Source organism: Eptesicus fuscus, chromosome 9, assembly GCF_027574615.1.
Source record: "Eptesicus fuscus isolate TK198812 chromosome 9, DD_ASM_mEF_20220401, whole genome shotgun sequence".
NCBI classification, from domain to species: Eukaryota; Metazoa; Chordata; class Mammalia; order Chiroptera; family Vespertilionidae; genus Eptesicus; species Eptesicus fuscus.
Genome location: NC_072481.1, coordinates 83,866,417 through 83,886,886, shown reverse-complemented (window position 1 = coordinate 83,886,886; position 20,470 = coordinate 83,866,417). Strand labels below are relative to the sequence as shown.

The 20,470-nt window shown below is 41.1% G+C and overlaps 1 protein-coding gene across 1 annotated transcript in view; it reads right to left on the bottom strand.

Annotated features, from left to right (window-relative positions):
* The window catches only part of ADTRP (androgen dependent TFPI regulating protein), an 86,848-nt gene extending 68,062 nt beyond the window's left edge, over positions 1 to 18,786 (bottom strand). Inside the window, exon 1 of the mRNA XM_054721470.1 lies at positions 18,626 to 18,786. The gene's annotated coding sequence lies outside the window, so the exon portion shown is untranslated. The remainder of the gene's footprint in view (positions 1 to 18,625) is intronic.
* Positions 18,787 to 20,470: the final 1,684 nt, after the last annotated feature.

Below are 20,470 nucleotides of genomic sequence, written 5' to 3'. Positions count from 1 at the left end.
CTCAGCACACCCTCAGGCTGCCTTTGCATTTATCCACTCTCTGCTTACCCCTTAAATTCTCTTCCTCTCCCATCAGAAAATTCTCTGTATGATGTTTTGAAACTTGGTGCACATATGAATTGCTGTGCTATGTCTCCCAGACATTATCATGGTAAATATTACTGTAGATGTAGGTATTTTACTCCTTTATGCAAACATCTCAAGTATAGGTCTGCAGATGGGTAAGGATTTGAGGCACAAGTAGGAAAAGAGAGGAAAAGACCCAAATCTCTGAAATGTGTCTCTTCAAACCTGGAGACTGACCTTACAACATCTGGACTTTTTTTCCTGCATTAGCCTCAGTGCCCACAGATGAGGCCTTTCATAAATATTGATAAAATTATTTCAATTTATTTGTAAGAAGTTCGACATTTAACATTGAAATTCAATTTTTAGCATTTTAATAAATGATGTAACATGTAATATAAACAGTCGTGCACTGCTTAACAATGGGATACATTCTGAAAAATGTGCCGTTAGGCAATTTCATTGTTGTGCAAACACCAGAGTGCACTTACGCAAATCTACACACCGAGGCTTTTCAGTATATCCTATTTCTCTGTAAGGGATGAAAAATAATTTTCCCTTCTGGGTTCTTGGTTAAGTTATCCTTGAAATAAAACACAGGTTAACAGGAGAAAAAAACAAAAAGTCTAATAGCACCTATAACATATAATATTTATATGCTGTAAACATGGAGAGACCCAGGAAAGCTGAGTAACTTGCCAAAATGACTAAAGCAACACCTTAAATGAAATCTCCAGCTGAAGACAAAAGATGCTGGAGGCGGAGGGAGTCGGTTATGGGAGGTTACCAGGAAAAGCACAGCAAGCAAGGGTAAGGTTGTTACGCAGATTTAACTGGAAGTTGTCTTCTGCTTTGGTAAGAGTTTCTAGAGAAAAAGTAATTCCTCTCTTCTCTTACAAAGGGTAACTTCTATTTGATTTTCAGAGTTTCTCCCATGTCTGCTCTTTTTTTAAATTAACCAGCCCAGCCCTAGCTGGGTTAGCTCAGTGGATAGAGCGTCGGCCTGTGGATTAAAGGGTCCTGGATTCAATTCCAGTCAAGGGCACATTCCCAGGTTGCTGGCTCAATTCCCAGTAGGGGGTGTGCAGGAGGCAGCCAATCAATGATTCTCTCTCATCATTGATGTTTCTATCTCTCCCTCTTCCTTCTTCTCTCTCTAAAAATCAATAAAAATATTTTATAAAAAATTAATTAATTAATTAATTAATTAACCAGCCCAAAACAATCTTTACACCAAATAGACATATTTTGGGCTGATGAATTCCATTCCCTTGCATCTCCTAAGATCCAAACCTGTACTGCGTGTTACTATACTGAATACTGTAGGCAACTTGTATATTGCATTACGGTGTGACTTTACCATGGCCATGACATTACTAGGTGATAGGAATTTTTCTGCTCCATTTTAATCCTATGGGACCACCATTGTGTATGTAATCTGCTGTTGACTGTATGAACAAAAAGAGGACTATGTGATAAATCAGAGAAGCTCAGCAGTGGCCAAAAGTAACTTCACAGGGTGATCTGGGCAGGACATGGTTGACTATAACCTCCTTAGTAAGAGTTTTATTTTTGCCTTAAGCAGCCCTGTCCATCGTTTTATGCATCTAAGTTAACACACCTTTGAAATGTCAGAATAATCCTCTTTTTTAGACCCCTGGAGGTTTAACCAAACTCAAGGGAGCACATAAGCTTGTTGCCTGTAAACATCCCTATTTACTGTAAGTGTTAAATATACTATACCCTCCAATGTAAAAGAAGTTTGTGAAAAGGAAAAGGGGGTGGGAGGTTGCAACCTAGTTCAATATCTGGTTAAAACTGTAGTCTTACTTCCCCACTCTGATTGACTTGGGTGGAGCTGTGGGGACCCTTGGGCAGAGCTGCAGGGACCCTCAGGGGCCTGCCACAGGAGGAGATATATAAATCAGAGCCTCCCCTCGAGTTCAGTTCAGGCTTTGGATCCAGAACTCCCCTGGAATAACAGATCTTCAAAATAAAGGTTAAATTTTCCTCCCTCAGAGTGCTGGTTGATGGTTCTCCCGTGCATTCTGCAACAACAGTATGTGCCCTGACTGGGAATGGAGCTCTCAACCTGTTGGTGTATGGGGCAATGCTCCAACTGAGTCACCCGACCAAGGCTGGAAAACAATTTTTTAATTTCACAAATACTTATTGAGCAATGAAGGCTCTGGGGATTCCTTAGGGAATAAGAAATCCAATCCCAGCTCTCATGGAACTCATATTTTAACAGGAGGTCTAGAAATTAAATAATAACACAAGTGGGTATAATTTATAATTATAGTAGCTTTTGTGAAGGGCAAACACAAAGGACTTATTAAAGGGATAATATAGTACCAGACTTGGGGTAGACAGGAGGTCAGGGAAAAGCTGGCCCTGAGGAAGCCACATGTGAGCAGGGCTGGTCCTCCCAACACTCCTAACATGTTCTGATTGTCCCTTTTTTTTTTTACTAGCTCCTTACATGTTCTATTTCCCAGGGAGCTGGGCCAGCCACTGCCCATTTCACACAACATACTTATCCTGGTGATTTTGCCAACTATTAGCTTCTACCACTACTTTACAGTTTGTGACCACAAATTATATACCTCTAGTCCCAGCCTTCTCCTCATCCCCATAAAACTTCAAACATATCCAACTACTTTTGGACATCTCCTGAATGTGTCGGTTATACCTCAAACTCAAGATGTCTAAAATGAACTCACTGCATTTCCCCAAACTTGGGCTTTCTATTTTCTGTCTTCTGAGAATGCCCTCATCAACCTCTTATCTTCCTTGCCTCCTCTCTCACCCCAATTCTAATTAACCATCAAATTTTGCCAGGTTCATCTCCCAAACCAAGCTCAAATCAGTCCTCTTCTTTTCAACCCTTCTACAACTGTCCTAGTTCAAATTGGCTTTATTTCTTTCCAGTGCCACAGCAACTGTCTTCTAATAGGTTTTCCTGATTCCAGTCTTATTCCCCAACTCTGTTCTTCACAAGGCCAGGGAGAATTTTATCAGAAGTTCTAATCTTACCACATCCCTCCCCAGCTTAAGTCCCTTTACTGAATCAATATCACCTGCAGCATAACATCCAAATTCCATAGCTTTTAATAAACTTCCCACTTCCCTATGGCTTTGTTACTCTTTCCAGCCTCATCTTATCTCACACTTGATGTTCCTTCAACACCACCAAATTGGCAGAGGTTTCCACCCACACCTCACTATGTCATGTCCCAATGCCTTTATTCCCACTTTCGCCTCTTCCTGATGCCTTCTTTCAACATAACTTTGACTGATTCTCTCATATCCATCCTCCAAAATGCAGCTCATCAGTTTTCTTCTCTAGGAACTCTTACATGAGCCTCTCTCAACCAGGCTATTCTATATAATAAAAGGCTAATATGCAAATTGTCCCCTCAACCGGGAACTCATCTGGGAGTTTGAAGAGGTGGTGGGGCCGGCCCACCAACGGCCCATCTCCACACCTGATTGGCCCTGATTGGGAAGAGGGGGGGGGCAGGCGAGCCAACCTCATGTGTCCCCTCCCCCTGGCTGGCCTAACCCAATCAGCCCTGATTGGGGCGGGCCGGCCAGACCCCACCTGTGCACAAATTTGCGCACTGGGCCTCTAGTATTAAAAAACCCCTTCTATTCTTTCCTAATACCTTGTGCATATGTAAATTGCATGATAATTAATTAGTGTATTGGTCCACTTGGGGTGCTATAACAAAAATACCATACATTGGGTATGAACAACAAAAACTTATTTTTCACAGTTCTGGAGGCTGGGAAGTCCAAGATACAGGCACCAGCTAGTGAGAGCTCATTTCTTTGACAGTTGTCTTCTCACTATGTCCTTACATATCAGAAGGAGCTGGGGATCTCTTTGGCAGTTCTTTTGTAAAGACACTAATCCTATTCATGGGGGCTCTACCCTCATGATCTAATCATCTTTCAAAAGTCCAACCTCCTAATACCATTACTTTGGCAGTTATGATTTCAAGATATGAATTTTGGAGAAACAAAAACATCTACTCTATAACTATTAGGAATTAATCTTTTTATGTGCAGTTATCTCCCAGGGTTTAAAGGGGGTGTGTTTGGATTCCTAGAACTTACCATAGTGCTGGGCACCCAATAAAAACTTAATAAATATCTATTGAATAAATGAATATGTGCATATCAGGCATACTTGTCTACTGAGTCTTACTATAAAGCCGGCTCATTCATTTAAAATCTAGTATTCTCAAAATGTTTAGCTGCTTGGGTTCTGGGAAGCAGGTAGAATACTAAGATGAGTAAGACATATCCTAAACCCTGGAGGAACTCATAGTCAAATGGCAGAGACAGATATATAAACAAAAAAATTACAGCACGATGTGATAAGTACTATAATAGAGGCATGTATAATGTACTAATGGAACCTAAATTATCCTGCACATTATTCTGTCATTCTGAATATACAGAAGTTTGAGTTAAAGATGAATGCATTGAGTAAATCATGGGAAACTTCAGATATCATGTAAGAGGAGAGGAGGATTAGAGTAATCTCTCTGAGCAAAGTGGTCATGGCCACTGGCAAACATAACACTTTTGACTGATAGGGATTATAACTCATTCCTAGGCCAATCACAGAGTGATGAGGTACAAAGAGCAGGGGATCAAACCTGGGCCAGAATCTACTGTGTAACCTTGGACTTGTTAACCATCAGCCTCATTGGGATGTTTCCTCAAGTGAAATGGGGTCCAGGGATTCTGGAGTGCTGATTGTTTCCTGAAGCAAGGATCTCTAGCCCTTGGGATTCTTATCATTCCTCATTCATGCAGTGCTGTTAGTATTTCCCTGCCACCCCTACTGCCTCTGAACCAATATCACCCTGTCTTCTAAATTCCTCTCCCTGATAAAAGGTGGGTGATGCTGGAAATAATTAAATATGTGTTTGCCCTGTTGAAACCAAGGTGAAGGGAGACTAGGATCTTCCTTCCAGTGGACTTCGCATCCCTAGAAGTCCCTGTCCATTTGCTGTACATGTAGCTGAGAACTGAGAATGAAGCTCACTCATTATACCACAGCTAAGAGTATTTGTTTTTCTCAGAGGTTACTGTGACTAAAAACTAGAACATTTATTAAAGGCCCCCCATCTGAAGTCTGTTTGATAAGAACATGTTTGGGTTTTCAGCCACCAAACAAACCAACTCTGAAAGGCACTGGAACCTATTTTCTTTTACTATGAGAACTTTCTTGGCCTACCATTCTACTTTGTCTGTTGCATTGGGAAACCTGATTCATAACTGCCTTACTCCTTGATCTCTAGCTTTGTTTTTACAAGGAAATCAGTGTTCTGTGATCTTCCCAGATTCACTCAGACGAGCAGAGTTCTCTGTTGATAGTTTTGAAGGTACATTTTCAGTTGGGAGTCTAAAGAATGCTTCCTGTTTACAAGCATGAAATTTACTCACATTATTTTAAAAGTTTAGAGCTGTAAAGATCCATTTGAGGACAGTTGATTCAACGTTTTTATCTTTCAGGTGAGAAAATGAAAGCTCAGAGAGGTTAAGGGACTTCCTCAAAGTCTCACAACTATAGGGGAGTAATGACCAGAATACAGGTCTCTTAACTAATAACCAGTACAGGAGGCTCCCACTGTTTCTTGAATTACTTTGTTTTGTACCCAAATTCTAGAATTTTCAAGTGAATTTCTCTTGCATGAATACGTTTGCATGTTACTTGATTATGTGAGGTCTGATGACGTTATTAAAGAGAAACTATCTAATTAAAAGGAACACCTTTTTTACACTCTCAAATTTCACTATTTTACAAATACCCTGTTTACAGAAATGCATACATTCTCTCACAAGGAAACTCAGATATTTAATATAGATTTTTATACCTTGAATTAATCAGCAAGGTTAAGAAATATATTCAATGCTGACCATAAGCATATTCATTTTCAAGTTTTGAGCATCTCATGTGAATTCCTGCTTTCCTGGGAAATTCACTACAAGTACAACAGCAGTTAAGCTCTGATTACCTTGTTTTAGCAGTCTATAGAGACACATGTCTGAGTCATGGGCACTCATATACATGAACTGCACTCTGTTTGCTGATTTTCTATCTAATAATTGTATCATTTACTGGAAAGGGGCTGTTGCAATCCCTAACAATAATTATGAATTTGTCTATTTCTCCTTTCAGCTCTATCACTTTTTGCTTTGTGCATTTGAGATTCTATTGTTTGGTGCATATACCTAGGGATTGCTATGTTTTCCTGTTGATGCGTCTTTTTATCATTATGTAATGTCTCTCTTTGTCTCTGTTAACTTTCTTTGCTCTGATATTTATATTGCTATTCCTTCTATGTTTATTGGTACACTAGTAGCCCTGTGCACAAATCCGTGCGCCAGTAGCTCTCTGCGGGACCTGGCCACTCTGTGCCCACAGAGGCTGTCTGTGGCCCAGAGGCCCATCTGCAGCCGGGCGTGGAATGCTTGCCTCGTCGCTGCAGTGACAAAGCAAGCATTCTGCCAGGCCGCTCACGCTGCCCACTCTCAGCAGCCACACCTCCCCCCTGCAGAACTGGGGGACTCCAGCAGGGCTAAGAGGACTGGGCACCACCATCTTGTGGCTATGGACACCACCATCTTTGTGATGGAGTAACAGTTAATTTGCATATTACCCTTTTCTTAGATAGGATATTTTTCATCTTTTTACTGTCAAGCTACCTATATCATTGACATTAAATTGAGTGTCTGGTAAACAATATAGTGGGGCATGTTGCTTTTTTTAATTCACGATGCCCATGTTTGTCTTTTAATTGGTACTAGAGGCCCGGTGCATGAAATTCATGCATGAGGCGCGGGGGGGGGGGGGGCTGGACAGGGGGGGGTCTCCTCAGCCCAGCTTGTGCCCTCTCGCAATCCAGGACCCCTCAGGGGATGTCGGGCCTAAACCAGCAGTTGTACATCCCTCTCACAATCCAGGATGCTGTATGCACCAGTGACTATACTTTTCATACAGGTAAAAGGCATCTTGCTGCTGTATGGGCAATTACATTTTTTTGCCCTGATTGTAAAAAGTAGTACATAACATGATCCTTCTGAGGCAGTGGTACCATTTTCCTCATCTTCTAAGAAGGAAATCATCCTCAATTGCTCTTTAGAAACCAGAAGAATTCAGTGCCCCTTCTGTAGGACAGGCCATGATCCTGTGGGGAGAGGGGAATGTATTCTTTCCCCAAAGCCTTATGGAAGCACTTTAATCTGTGTTTACATGCACCAACTTCTTTGGTCTTGAAAGAGAAAAAGGCTTTATTTGCCTCTTTCCACCTCTGCCCATACGTGTACTCAGAGAGGTTACTGAGAAGGGCTCCTATTATGGAACAGAATTTGATTTCCTGTGTAACCCAGCTCAGAGACTAATTTAGCCCTTGTCAAACAAGTGGTCTTTATTAAGAAATTACAGCTATCAAGTTTCAAGGTGAAATCCTCTTAGTATTACACATATATGCATGCATATTTATGTATTCTGCTTTAAGACATGCTGCCAAAGATTTTTATCAGATACATCCTTTTTGCTTGTTAGTTGGTTTTCTTATTTCTACATTTCTAGAATTACATCACATGACCTTTGAAAGTTTTTGCTTTTCTGCCTGGAAACATAGGGCAGTGTTTTATAAAAGCAAGGAAAAGTTTGCTGGGCTTTAAATAAAAAATCCCCTTAACTTAAAAAAAAGAAGAAGAAGTAGCAGAAGCTGTGAGATTGTTCATTTCCAGAGTTGACTTACTTGGTCAAAAGGAGTTGTTTTGGTTAATTGTTTACTGCCCTCTGAATAAAAATGATATTCTCAAACTATATGAAAATGAAACAAACTTCCCAGGACCTTTGTTTACTTTGAAGTTTAAGGTCAAATGTGTTGGCTTCCTTGGCATTTCTGCCTACCAAGCAAATCTAAATTAGTGTATATTAATTATTCATCTGGAATTACTTCACTTATATCCATGGTTGAGGAGTATCCATGATCACTAAGCATTTTCCAACAATCTCCTCTTTGGGGCTACTCAAAGTGATTCCAGTTTTCGTTGTGGCCTAAAATAAATCTCATGCCAATGCAGAATAAAATCAGCTTTTCTCTCTTTGTACCTTCAACAAACTCAATTTCTTTGAAGCTTGGCCTGCTCAGGATAAGAATGCTTTACATGTTGTGAGCTCCTGGAGACAGAAGTACAGCCGATTATCAGCTGGTTAGAAGAAATGTCTCCTCCTGACCCTCTACTCCAATACCAACCCTTTGTATACTATGCTTCAAAGATGTCAAAACTTATTTTTTCATGATAGTCTGACATTTCCCCTTCTGTGTTCACCTTCCAAGATACAGAGGCAGACAAGTTAAAATGATTCAGAAAAGGCCTACATAGGGACTCTATGAAGCTTACCCACTTGACCTCATGATTGTTCTCAAACCATGAGGCCTCTTTGTCAATGAACTTACTTGTAGTGCGAGAGAACTGATTTTTTTCCCTGTTCTGGAAACAATGATTTCTGTACTACAGGCCTAAAAACACCCTCCCCCACAGTTGTAGTAACATAAAACAGTTTTTATGTAGTTTTTGGCTCTTTAGTTGAATTAGTGTAAGCATCCCTCGTTCCATCAATCTGACTTTAACTTTCCAAGTAAGCACCGGCCCAGGAGCAAAATGAGAGCACACTGGACCTCAAAGCCACTGAGCTAAGTGGCCAAGTAGGAAAATGCAGCCCTCAGCCCTGACACTGCTGTTGTTGTACCATCAGTGCCATTACTGTGGAGACACTGAGAGTAAGAGGATGACTGAGGAAATGTTTGCAAGCTGCTGGATGATTTGAGTGGCTCTCAATTTGCTTTCTATTGTTTTGATAAGGCTCCTACAGTTAAATGTTGGCTTCTAACAAAGCATGGACTCCAAAGTGAAGTGAGGTAAAACATTTCTACACAGTGGCCAAGTGTGTGGGCTCTAAGGTCAGTGTGCCCTAGTTCAGTTCTGGTTTCACTTCTTCCAACCTGTGTGACTATAGGCAAGCTAATAAAACTCTCTATGTCTTAGCTTCTTCAACTGTAAAATGAAGATAATATAGTGCCCAACTCATAGTATTGCTGTGCAGGCTGAATGAAACAGTACATGTGGAATGCCAAGGATAAAGCCCTTAAGATAGTAAGTGCCCAATAAGCATTAGGTTTTATGATAGCGGAGGTCCTGGGAGAATGACTGTCCTCATGGCCACCACCTGATCAGAATGCCCATCTGGGGCACAAGACGTATCTCGCCACTAGGAAGTGTGTTTGCAGGAATAACTTTTGCAGTGTGTCTTCAGTGAGTGCCATAGTAGAAGTGCTAAACCTATCAGTAGGCTCTCCACTGCAAGCCTGAATTCTTTCCAGAAAACATTTTATGAGAATAATTCTCAAACATATTGCAGAGTCGTCTTAAGATCAGCATTAGCTTTTAAACTGGAAAAATGTTGTAACTCTTGACCTGGGGCTTTCCATTAAGACTATAATGACCCAGAATTTCCCAATGCCCCTGGTAAGTTTCTTAGGAATTGAAAAGAACAACTGAAATTGACCTACAGACTAAGGTTTATGAATTACCATCACATCTCTCTGAAAGAGAGAGATAGAGAAAGAGAGAAGAGAGAGAGAGAGAACTGAGGGGCAAGTTCATGTAGACAAGGGAGTTAAATAAACGAAAACACTCAATTTGAGTTTGTTTTAATGAAGGGGGATAGTAAGTTATAATTAGAAGTATGTCCTAGGTAGCAGAGAGAAGTATAGAAAAATTCAAGTGTGCTCAACTGTTTGCCAAATTATGAAGCCAGAAAACTGATTTTGAATCTGTTGCCCAAATACTGTCTAGTTAGAAGTATTTCCTTCTAAAGAATTCATATCATAGGAGTGACTATTAGTCAATGATTGAGTTGAGTGTGCATGGCCCAAATGGGCCACTCAGAGGCCTGGTGAATCCTGGTAGTTCTCTGTGTTTGAGAAGTAGAGAAACAGTCCTCAGTACCTCAGAAATCATAGAAAGGGAAGAAGTTGCTTGGTCCCCCAGTTTCCCACGTTTTTGAGTGCCATCCCCAGTTCAGCAGAGAGACATGGGAGGCTGAGTTGTGAACTGTTCACCAGGTCCACAGAAAGGGACTCCTTATACCCATTCTCAGAGCCCTAAGGGGATGCTCAGGGAGTCCTCTCAGTGAACCCACACTGAACACATCTGAGCAGAATGCTTCAGCTTCCTATCCTGAATGGGTGCTGTGGACTAAACATTTGTTCCTCTCAAAATTCACGTGTGGAAACCCTAATCTCTAATTTGATGGTATTTGGAGAAGGGGGCTTTGGGGAGGTAATTAGGTCATGAGGGTAAAGCCCTCAAGATGGGACTAGTGCTCTTATAAGAAGATGCATGACAGAGTTTGCTTCCTCTCTCTGCTCTTCACATAAGATGGCCATCTGCAAACGAGGAGGTGGGCCCTTATCAGACACTGGATCTGCTGGTACCTCAATCTTGGACTTTCTGCCCCAAACCTGTGAGAAATGCATTTATGTTGTTTTTAAGAAACCCAGTCTATGCTCTTTTGTTACAGCAGCCTGAACTGTCTAAGACAGTGATTTTCAACCTGTGTGCTGTGGCACAGAGGTATGTGGCAAGAATTTTTTTTCCCAATTTTTTTTATTAAGCTATTATATGTGTACATATCTTACCATTGCCCCCCCACCCCACTCCCATATATGCCCTCACCCCCCAGGGTTTTGCGTCCATTGGTTATGCTTATATGCATGCATACAAGTCCTTTGATTGATCTCTTATCTTCCCCACCTCTCCCTAACCTTCCTGCTGTAATTTGACAGACTGTTTGATGCTTTACTGCCTCTGTATCTATCTTTTTGTTCAAGTTTATAATGTTCTTTATTATCCATAAATGAGCACAAAGGAGGCATGAACATACAATGGAATAAAGACAGTCTCTTCAATAAATGGTGTTAGGAAAATTGGGCAGATACATGCAAAAAAATGAAGATAGATCACCAACTTACACCATACACAAAAATAAACTCAAAATGGATACAGGACTTAAACATAAGACGGGAAACCATAAAAATACTAGAGGAATCCACAGGCAGCAAAATCTCAGATATATGCCAAAAGAACTTCTTCACCGATACTGCCCCTAGGGCAATGGAAGCTGAAGAGAAAATAAACAAATGGGACTACGTCAAAATAAAAAGCTTTTTTACAGCAAAAGAAACTATCAACAAAACAACAAGAAAGCCCACTGCATGGGAGAACATATTTGCAAATGGCATCACTGATAAAGGTTTAATCTCCAACATCTACAGGCAGCTTATACAACTTAATAAAAGGAAGATAAATGATCCAATAAAAAAATGGGCAACGGACCTAAATAGAATCTTTTCAAAAGAAGACAGAAGGAAGGCCAAGAGACACATGAAAACATGCTCAAAGTCACTAATTATCCGAGAGATGCAAATCAAAACGACAATGCGGTACCATCTCACACCTGTCAGAATGGCTATTATCAACAAATCAACAAACGACAAGTGTTGGCGAGGATGCGGAGAAAAAGGAACCCTCGTGCACTGCTGGTGGGAATGCAGACTGGTGCAGCCACTGTAGAGAACAGTATGGAGTTTCCTCAAAAAACTGAAAGTGGAACTCCCATTTGACCCAGTAATCCCACTCCTAGGAATATATCCTAAGAAACTGGGAACACCAATAAGAAAGGATATATGCATCCCTATGTTCAATTTACAATTTACAATAGCTAAGATCTGGAAACAGCCTAGGTGCCCATCAGCAGATGACTTGATCAGAAAACGGTGGTACATCTACACAATGGAATACTATGCTGCCATAAAAAAGAAGGAATTCTTACCATTTGCAGCAACCTGGATGGAATTGGAGAACATTATGTTAAGTGAAATAAGCCAGTCAATGAAAGAAAAATACCACATGATCTCACTCATTTATGGATAATAAAGAACATTATAAACTTGAACAAAAAGATAGATACAGAGGCAAGAATTTTTAAAACATGCAGTACCTGACTATTTAGTCGGGGGCATGGACCTTTTTTTCTTTAGATTGTCAAATGAAAAAAATGACAACAGCCAACATAACAATAGCCATTTGATGTGAATGAATAAAAATTATATCTGTTTTTTTTGTCAGATCAGCAAAAAATATATTTTTTGGTGTGCCACAGAATTTTAGTAATTAATTTATGTGTTCCATGAGATGAAAAAAAGGTTGAAAATCGCTGATCTAAGACAATGAGTATACCCATTACATCTTCCCTCCATTTCTTTAGCTGGGAAGAGACTTGTTGACAGTGTGACACAAAAAGATGATGGGTCCATTTGGCTTGGTGTGGACTGAGCCTGGGTGGAGGTTAGAAGAGAGCTCTCTCCACTGTCTAGAAAAGCAGCAGGATAAGGGAGGACATGGAACTTATCCTTTGAAGAGCTAAAACTATAATCAATATACATAGGCCACTTAAAACTATTTTAACATATGATTTTCATTAATTAATGGGGTGGTGAGGGCCTGGGTGGGGGTGGCGGGACAGGAACGGGCTGGAAGAGATTAATGGGGGGGAGGGAAGGAGGACCTATGTAATACCTTCAACAATAAAGATTTAAAAAAGAAAACCAAATACATTGGTCCATTTAAGTAATATTAAGTGTTGAGGTTTATTGAGCACATCAATGGTCCAAGCATGTGCAGAGCACTCTACATGTATTCTCTCGTTTTTTTCTTTCTTGCAACCCTCTCAAGCAAGTATTATTGTGCCATTTTTCTTTTCTTAAATTCTTTATTGTTGAAAGTATTACGTATGTCTCCTTTTTCCCCCATTGTAGTGTGCCTTTTTTCAATTTAAGAAGCCACATCTGAGGATATGAGTGGCTAAGTAACTTGTCCAAGGACACAATAATAAATAACAGAACTGGGACTTGAAGCCATTGCTCTCTGACCCTATGTACCTGCTTTGCAACTACTCCATAAATCTAAAATGTTTCCAATATAAAAGAAAATTATTACAAATAAAATCTAATATCTAAATTGCTCTACTATGTTATCTCACTAAATAACTTATGAGAGTTTTGCTTTGTTTATATGCAAAATTTCTTGGAAATTTTGAAAAATAATGTGCTGTATATTCACCTGACGATCTTTCTAGCATCTATATTCCCAAAGTATTGTCTTGTGCTTTTTTTTTTTTTTATGTAAAGCACTTGGCAATAGAGCTTGCCATTGGGAAAGCTTCCAATAAATGTTAGGCATTGTCACCATCATCATCACTGTCTTAACAAATAGTCATTTGTTACATTATATTTTTAAAGCTAGTGAACATGTTAGACTCCCCTACTGGACTGTGAATGGCTCAAGAGTAAGAACTTAGTAGGTTCTAAATAACATTTAGTAGGTTTAAAAAACACTTAGTATTTTCTAAAACAAATACCGCCATGCCTCACTCATTGTGCTTTGCTTTATTGATCTTTCCAGATATTGAGTTTCATCAAAATCAAGGCAAGACCCTCCACCAACAAAAAAATTATGATTCTCTAAAAGCTTAAAAGATGGTTAGCATTTTTTAGCAATGAAGTATTTTTTAATTAAGGTCTGTAAATTTTTTTAGACCTAATGCTATTCCACACTTAAACATAACTTTGATATGCACTGGAAAACAAAAAAATCTGTGTGACTTTATTGCACTATTCACTGTATAGCGGTGGTCTGGAACCAAACCTACAATATCTCTGAGGTATTCTGGTAAATCCCTGTGCTCATAATTAGATCTTATAGCAAAGCATCTTAAAACCCATAGGCAGGCCTGGCCAGTGTGACTCAGTGGTTGAGTGTCGACCTATGAACCTGGAGGTCATGGTTTGATTCCAGGTCAGCATACATGCCTGGATTTCAGGCTCAATCCCCAATGTGGGGCATGTAGGAGGCAGCCAATCAATGATTCTCTCTCACTGATATTTCTATCTCTCTCTCCCTCTTCCTTTCTCTCTGAAATCAATAAAAAATAATATTAAAAAAACTTCAAACTCATAGGCAGTTTGTTTCTGTTTCTGTTTCTAATTCACCTTTGCCTTGAGGGAAGAGAGATGTGGCCAAAGTGGTGCCTTCTCCATGATTCTTGGCCACTGTTTCCAAGGAGAAGCCCCATTGTTTCATCCAACTGATGCCAGGGGTGAGGATATGGTAGACTTAAACTCACCCATTCCAAAGGTGGTTTCCCTCACGCATGTCCTCCTTCAGCTGTAACTCAACTAGATCCAGCTATCCTCTCTTCTGTGCTGTGCATCAGGGGGTGAAATCTCCAAATGGGAACAAGATAGAGCAATTCTCATGCCTTACAGGCAATTTAAAGGGGTCCGATCATTTTTTTTTTTTTGCTGTCATGTCAAATGTTTCTTATCCCATGTTCCCATTTCCACTAAATACTAACAACTGTTTATAAATTCCTGGCATCTAGAAAGGTTGAGGGCCTAGTTCCAGAAGCTTATGCATCGGAAAATGTGAACTCTGAAAAACAAAAGTTTTCACTGAGGCTTTGCTGAGTTAGCATACTCTGCAATCTTTTTGGCACCACCAAACTTTATTGTGCATAAGAATTACTTGGGGCTCTTAAAAAACAACAACCCAATTCCTGATTTCTCCTCCCAAAAGATTCTGCTTCAATAGGTGTGGGGAAGGGTCAAGAATCAGCTTTGTAATAAGTCATTCCCCCACTTCCATGCAAGCAGTCCATGATTGAGCTGTACTCATCCCCAGGAATAATGAATGATCACTAATGCAACCTCATATTGGGTAAAACAGTCTTGACTGTATTACGTGGTGACCACTGCTCAGAAGCACAATCACATAATTGCTAGGAATTGGTGAGTGGAGAGTGAGTGTGGGTATGGATGTGTCCAGAAACAATACAGAGTTTCTATCTATGAAGTTAAACACTTAGAATTGGTTTTCCTTTTCTCTCTCGAAGATGAAGCTTGTTTAGAATATATCTATTTTCAATAAACTAAACAATCTTTTAGAAATGATGCTTTTTAAATATTATACCTCTAAAAATTATTTATAAATTCCTGTCTCATTAACAACTGTGCCATTTTTCCCCTCAAGAAACAATTGTTTAAATCAGATGTCTTGGGTGCATAGTTAACAATGAAACTTAGGTCAGGTGTGAATCCTGGTCCTGGAGTAAACTTATTACTGGAGCATCAAAAGAATACAAGCATCGCCCTAACTGGTTTGGCTCAGTGGATAGAGCGTCGGCCTGCGGACTGGAAGGTCCCAGGTTCGATTCCGGTCAAGGGCATGTACCTTGGTTGCAGGCACATCCCCAGTAGGAGGTGTGCAGGAGGCAGCTGATCAATGTTTCTCTCTCATCGATGTTTCTAACTCTCTATCCCTCTCCCTTCCTCTCTGTAAAAAAAATCAATAAAATATATTTAAAAAATTAAAAAAAAAAAAGAATACAAGCATCATATGACATCCCACTGTACACTTTGCTCTTTGTCACAGATTAGTATGTCATTGGGTTGGGATGGTAGATGTATAATTTATTTCCTAGAAACCTCTTTTTTTTTTATTGTTTGAAGTATTACAAATAGTAGTACATATGTCTCCTTTTTTTTCCCCCCATTGACCTCCCCCCGGCCTCCCCTACCCCCCAGTACATGCCCTCATCTGCCCCCCCCCCCACACCCCGTGTCTTGTATTCATTGGTTATGCTTATATGCATGCGTACAAGTCCTTCGGTTGATCTCTTACAGCCCCCCTCCCCCGCCCCCCAACCTCCCCTGCCTTCCCGCTGTAGTTTGGCAGTCTGTTCAATGCTTCTTTGCCTCTGTATCTATTTTTCCCCCATTTCTTTCCTAGAAATTTCTTAAGCCTCAGCAAATAGGCCCTAAATTGGTGAGCCTGTGTCTCAGATCCTAATCATGTCTAGACCTGTCTGTTTCCCAGCATGAACACAGGACATTATTCTGAAGATAGGACCCTAGATATCGATAAAGAGAATGATAGTTGTTATAAATATAGAAGTCAAGCATAATTTCAAATTCAGGTACTTCATTAAGTTATATTGTAATTTTTAAACCTTCACCATTTTCATTTCTTTGTTTTAGTCATGACCTTAAAAAAATCAATAAACATAATTAGACTTACTGAATTTCTTTCTCTTTGCTTCTAGGAATTAATTTGATAAGCCATAATTAATTTAGTGAGCATGTTTGCACTAAACATATGTTATATATCTGACACATTGTATACAATTGTGCACTGGAGTCCCTTCAAAATGCTGCCTACAGCCCCTGTTATGAAAGTTCAGAGCTGCAGGAGGGCTTTAGGGAGACCCTTACGGTGTGAGAAAGGAAGGTTTCTTGTATCTTGATTTTACATAAGGCGTATCCTCAAGTGTAAATCCATTTGCTACTCATTGAAATCTTGTCAGTTCTGAGAGAAAAGTATTCTGGAGATAAATAATTTGAAATCAAATCCATGGGATTTCTGACCCAGAATCCCTGACATTTGCTAGTTGGGCTCACTAGGAAGACCTAACAGCCAAGGCAGCCCTTAACAGTAAGGACACAGCATGCTGCAGAGGCTTTACATTCAGCGCCTCATTCTGTTGCCTTCCTTCTAGGGGTATCCTGCTTCCCCACCAGATCTCATCTCCCCTCTCCTCAGGGTGGCTTTCAGTGTTTACCAAGTATCTATCAACCAATTCCTGGTAAGTGGAGAGGCCAGAGAACTGTGATGGGGGTAGCAGATTGTTATTAAGCTTGACTGAGTGGCACAACACACTGGCCAGTGATTTTTCCATCAGCCTATAGCGTGGGGGGTAGGGGGGAATGCCCTTTTTCCTTCTGTCTCCCCAAGCTGGAAATTTCATCACCAATATATATACATGTCTGAGATGCTAGGAAATGATGCAGGCTGGGCAGGACCTAACTCCTCTGAGTTTGTGTTCTTTCTCAGGACATAGGAAAGTTTTCCCAGTCATAAAAAAAAAAAAAAAAAGTGAGTAAATGACAGCTAAACTCCTAAGTGTGTGTGTGTGTGTGTGTGTGTGTGTGTGCGTGCGAGCATTTTTTTTAAAGAAACCCTAGGTTTTGAAAGGAAGAAAAATGGGGGGAAGGACATTTTCTTAACTTCAATATATCAAATGTCCGATGATTCACTGTGTATTGAAGGCTGGTGCCTAGGCACCCGTTGCTGCCTTTCTGGATAGGTGAGTTGGGTGTAGCCCAGCCTGGTGTGCACACCTGAGCAGCAAGTGGCAGGACACACCTGGGCTTGCTTTCATCGCTGTCTTGTTGAAACTGTGTGGTCTGAGTCTTCCAGAGAGGGCTCACTCAGCAGCTGAGCCTGTGCTGCCATACGCATTTTACCAGGGCCTCTGGCAGCAAGAGCCCCATGTTGGTTGGCTAACATACTAGTGACATTGACTGTTTCAAGTTTAGGGAGGTTTTGGCTAGATTAAAGAAGGGGAGTGGTACCTGGGCAAGTCATTGGGAGGGCCTTTCAGTGCTTTAGAAAATATATCCTGCTGAAACCTGCCTCCTCTGCAGTTTCTATCTGCAGGTTGTTTAGGGCCAAATTGTCAGAGTGTTTAATAGGGCCAGGAAGCACCATTTACGCTATAGGAATCTGGATATTTAATACCCACTGTCAGCTGGCTGTTTCTTTTTCTTTTTTTTTTTTTTAATATATTTTATTGATTTTTTACAGAGAGGAAGAGAGAGGGATAGAGAGTTAGAAACATTGATGAGAAACATCGCTCAGCTGCCTCCTGCACGCCCCCTACTGGGGATGTGTCCACAACCAAGGTACATGCCCTTGACTGGAATCGAACCTGGGACCCTTGAGTACGCAGGCCGACGCTCTATCCACTGAGCCAAACCAGTCAGGGCAGCTGGCTGTTTCTTGAGAACAAAAGAAAACAAGATGCCCCATGTAGTCGTGAGGTTGGAGGAAACTAGAAGTGGTTAAAAGGCATTTTGCTCTCGGATCCCATTTTACCAAGTGGGTAGGGAGTTCCCCCTTAACCCCCTCTTTTTCTCTGACCAAAGCAATAAATGGCATTAGACCTCTTCATCTGATTTCACATTAGCGACAGTCTATTGACACACAGGATAAATGTTCAGAAACCCAAGTTGCAATTCTGAGAAGCTACACAAATCTATGTCCCTGCCCACCCACTCCCTCTCTGTAACTGTTCACCTTCACACAGTGATGAACCTCAGATGCCGACTCTAACATGCATGGAACTCGCCCCAGGCTGCCGACTCTCCCAAGAACGGGAATGTAGAGAGCTCGGACCAAGCCCAGCTTCCTGTGCATGAGGGATTTCTAGGCCCAGAGCACAGCCCTGCTGAGTGAGACCCCCTGTGTCGAGAGCAGAAGCCTCATTGCCCTCTCACCCCATTGCCCTCTCACCTGGCCACACAGCCACCTCTCCAAGAAATCATCAGGCCGAGCAGACACTTACCTGCAAGCTATTTTTCTTAAGATTTGACCTCACTTGTGGTTTCTGCAGAATGACCCTCTTCCTGAATATGGTCACTGTGACTGAGGATGACGAAGAGCTAAGGTCTCCCTTGCTCGTTGGTGGTAAAAGAAAAGAACAAGAAAGGCTTCGTTTGGAGGGTCTCTCAGGCTGGTAGACTGTGAGAATGCTATCAAAGGTGAGCAGGCAGCATACCTGACTGATGAATTGATAGTCATGACTGCCAGAAAGTGTGGGAGTGGTAGCTGGCAAGAGCCACTCTTTTTTTTTTTTTTTTTTTTTTTTGTGAGGGAGTTCAGAGGCAACTCCCTCTGGCACCAACCACCGGGCAGGAGTGTGCAGGAATAGGGCATGGAGAAAAAGTGTGGGGGTGCGGTGTGTAAACGCAGCACAATGGGTTTCTATCAATGAAGTGAAGAACCAGTTTTCCTTTTTATTTTATTTAAATAGCTTTATTGAGGTATATCCCTCCAGAGAACAGTGGAAAATTTGCCTGGAGAATATGAGTGTCCACTCTTCCCTCAAAGGACAACTTAAAAAGGAGACTTTCCCGGCGCCCAGCTAAGAGTCTACTGGGGCAGCACCAAGTGCCCCAGTGCATTGGCTTGGACAGGGCTACTCGCAGCTAAGTGGGAGCTGCCACACTTCAGGTTGTGGCTTGTCATGTTGCCCTATTAGTAGTAAATCCAGAACCCTTCCCCCGAGTTTCTACCCTCGAAAGGGGACATGTCAGGAGCTGTAGTCTCAGGGATAGTCCTTGGAATTGCAAATGAGACTCAGCTCTAGGGCAAGTTTAGAATCTCGTGGGCTATGTTTGGCCCAGATACCATCCCTTTGGCCACTTTGGATGGTGCTATTATTTTTAATTTGTGGGGCAATTATTGTATCCCTTTGTACAGCCTTTACATGGAGAGTCTTAAAGATCTTTGCATCCATTCCATTCCATCACAGCCCTTTTAGCAATGACCATTCTCTTGCATTCCATTCTAGAAAAACAAAATTCTTGCTGAGGCAAACTAACTCCCTTTAACCAAGTAAAGGACACCCTTTGGAGAGGAAAGCACATACCTGTTCACCTGGGATGACCTTAACTCACATCTTCCCATTATACATAAATACTTGTCCTGTTCTGAACCAACCCCCTGGGTCCCAAGCAATTCTCTTAGAGAATTGGATTTGGTTTTGTTTTTCTGTCTCTAGCTATTTCCTGCTTTATTATTCAACAGCCTAAATTTAGCCCCACACTCCATCTTTATAGCCCAGATTTCCAATGCGCCATGAAAGCAGAAGTAACTGTGAGTGGGAGGCATTGGAGAGGTACTGGGGGCAGGGGTGGAAGGGAGGCACATGAGGGCCAGTAAGGAGGGGGAGAAGTCATCATATTAGCAGAGCTGGATGCTGACATTCTGAGAGGCTGCCCTCAGCACATAACAGGCCCCAGGACCACAGAATTCCTCTAATTCACCTGAAGGGAGGTACAGCACTGCCTGCCATGAAATAAGTAATCAGTTCTTCCTTTCCTATATTCTATGATGTGTTGGCACAATGCATAGTACTTGCTAAGCACTCCAGGCAAAAAAAAGAGCCACTCACTCTGATTAACTGTCAGAACTAATTCTCATCCATGTTATTATACGATAAAGAGGAAAAAGGAAATCCAAGGAAACTGTGCTTAAGGCCAGTGCCTAATCAGGTTTCTTTCCCTTTCAACTGTTTCATACAAAAACTGCCTGGAATCACTGGTGTGAGCCATTAGGTTCCTCTCCTCAAGTGTTAATTAATTAAATGTGATATTTTAAAATATATACACCTCTTTCCAGGTAAAAC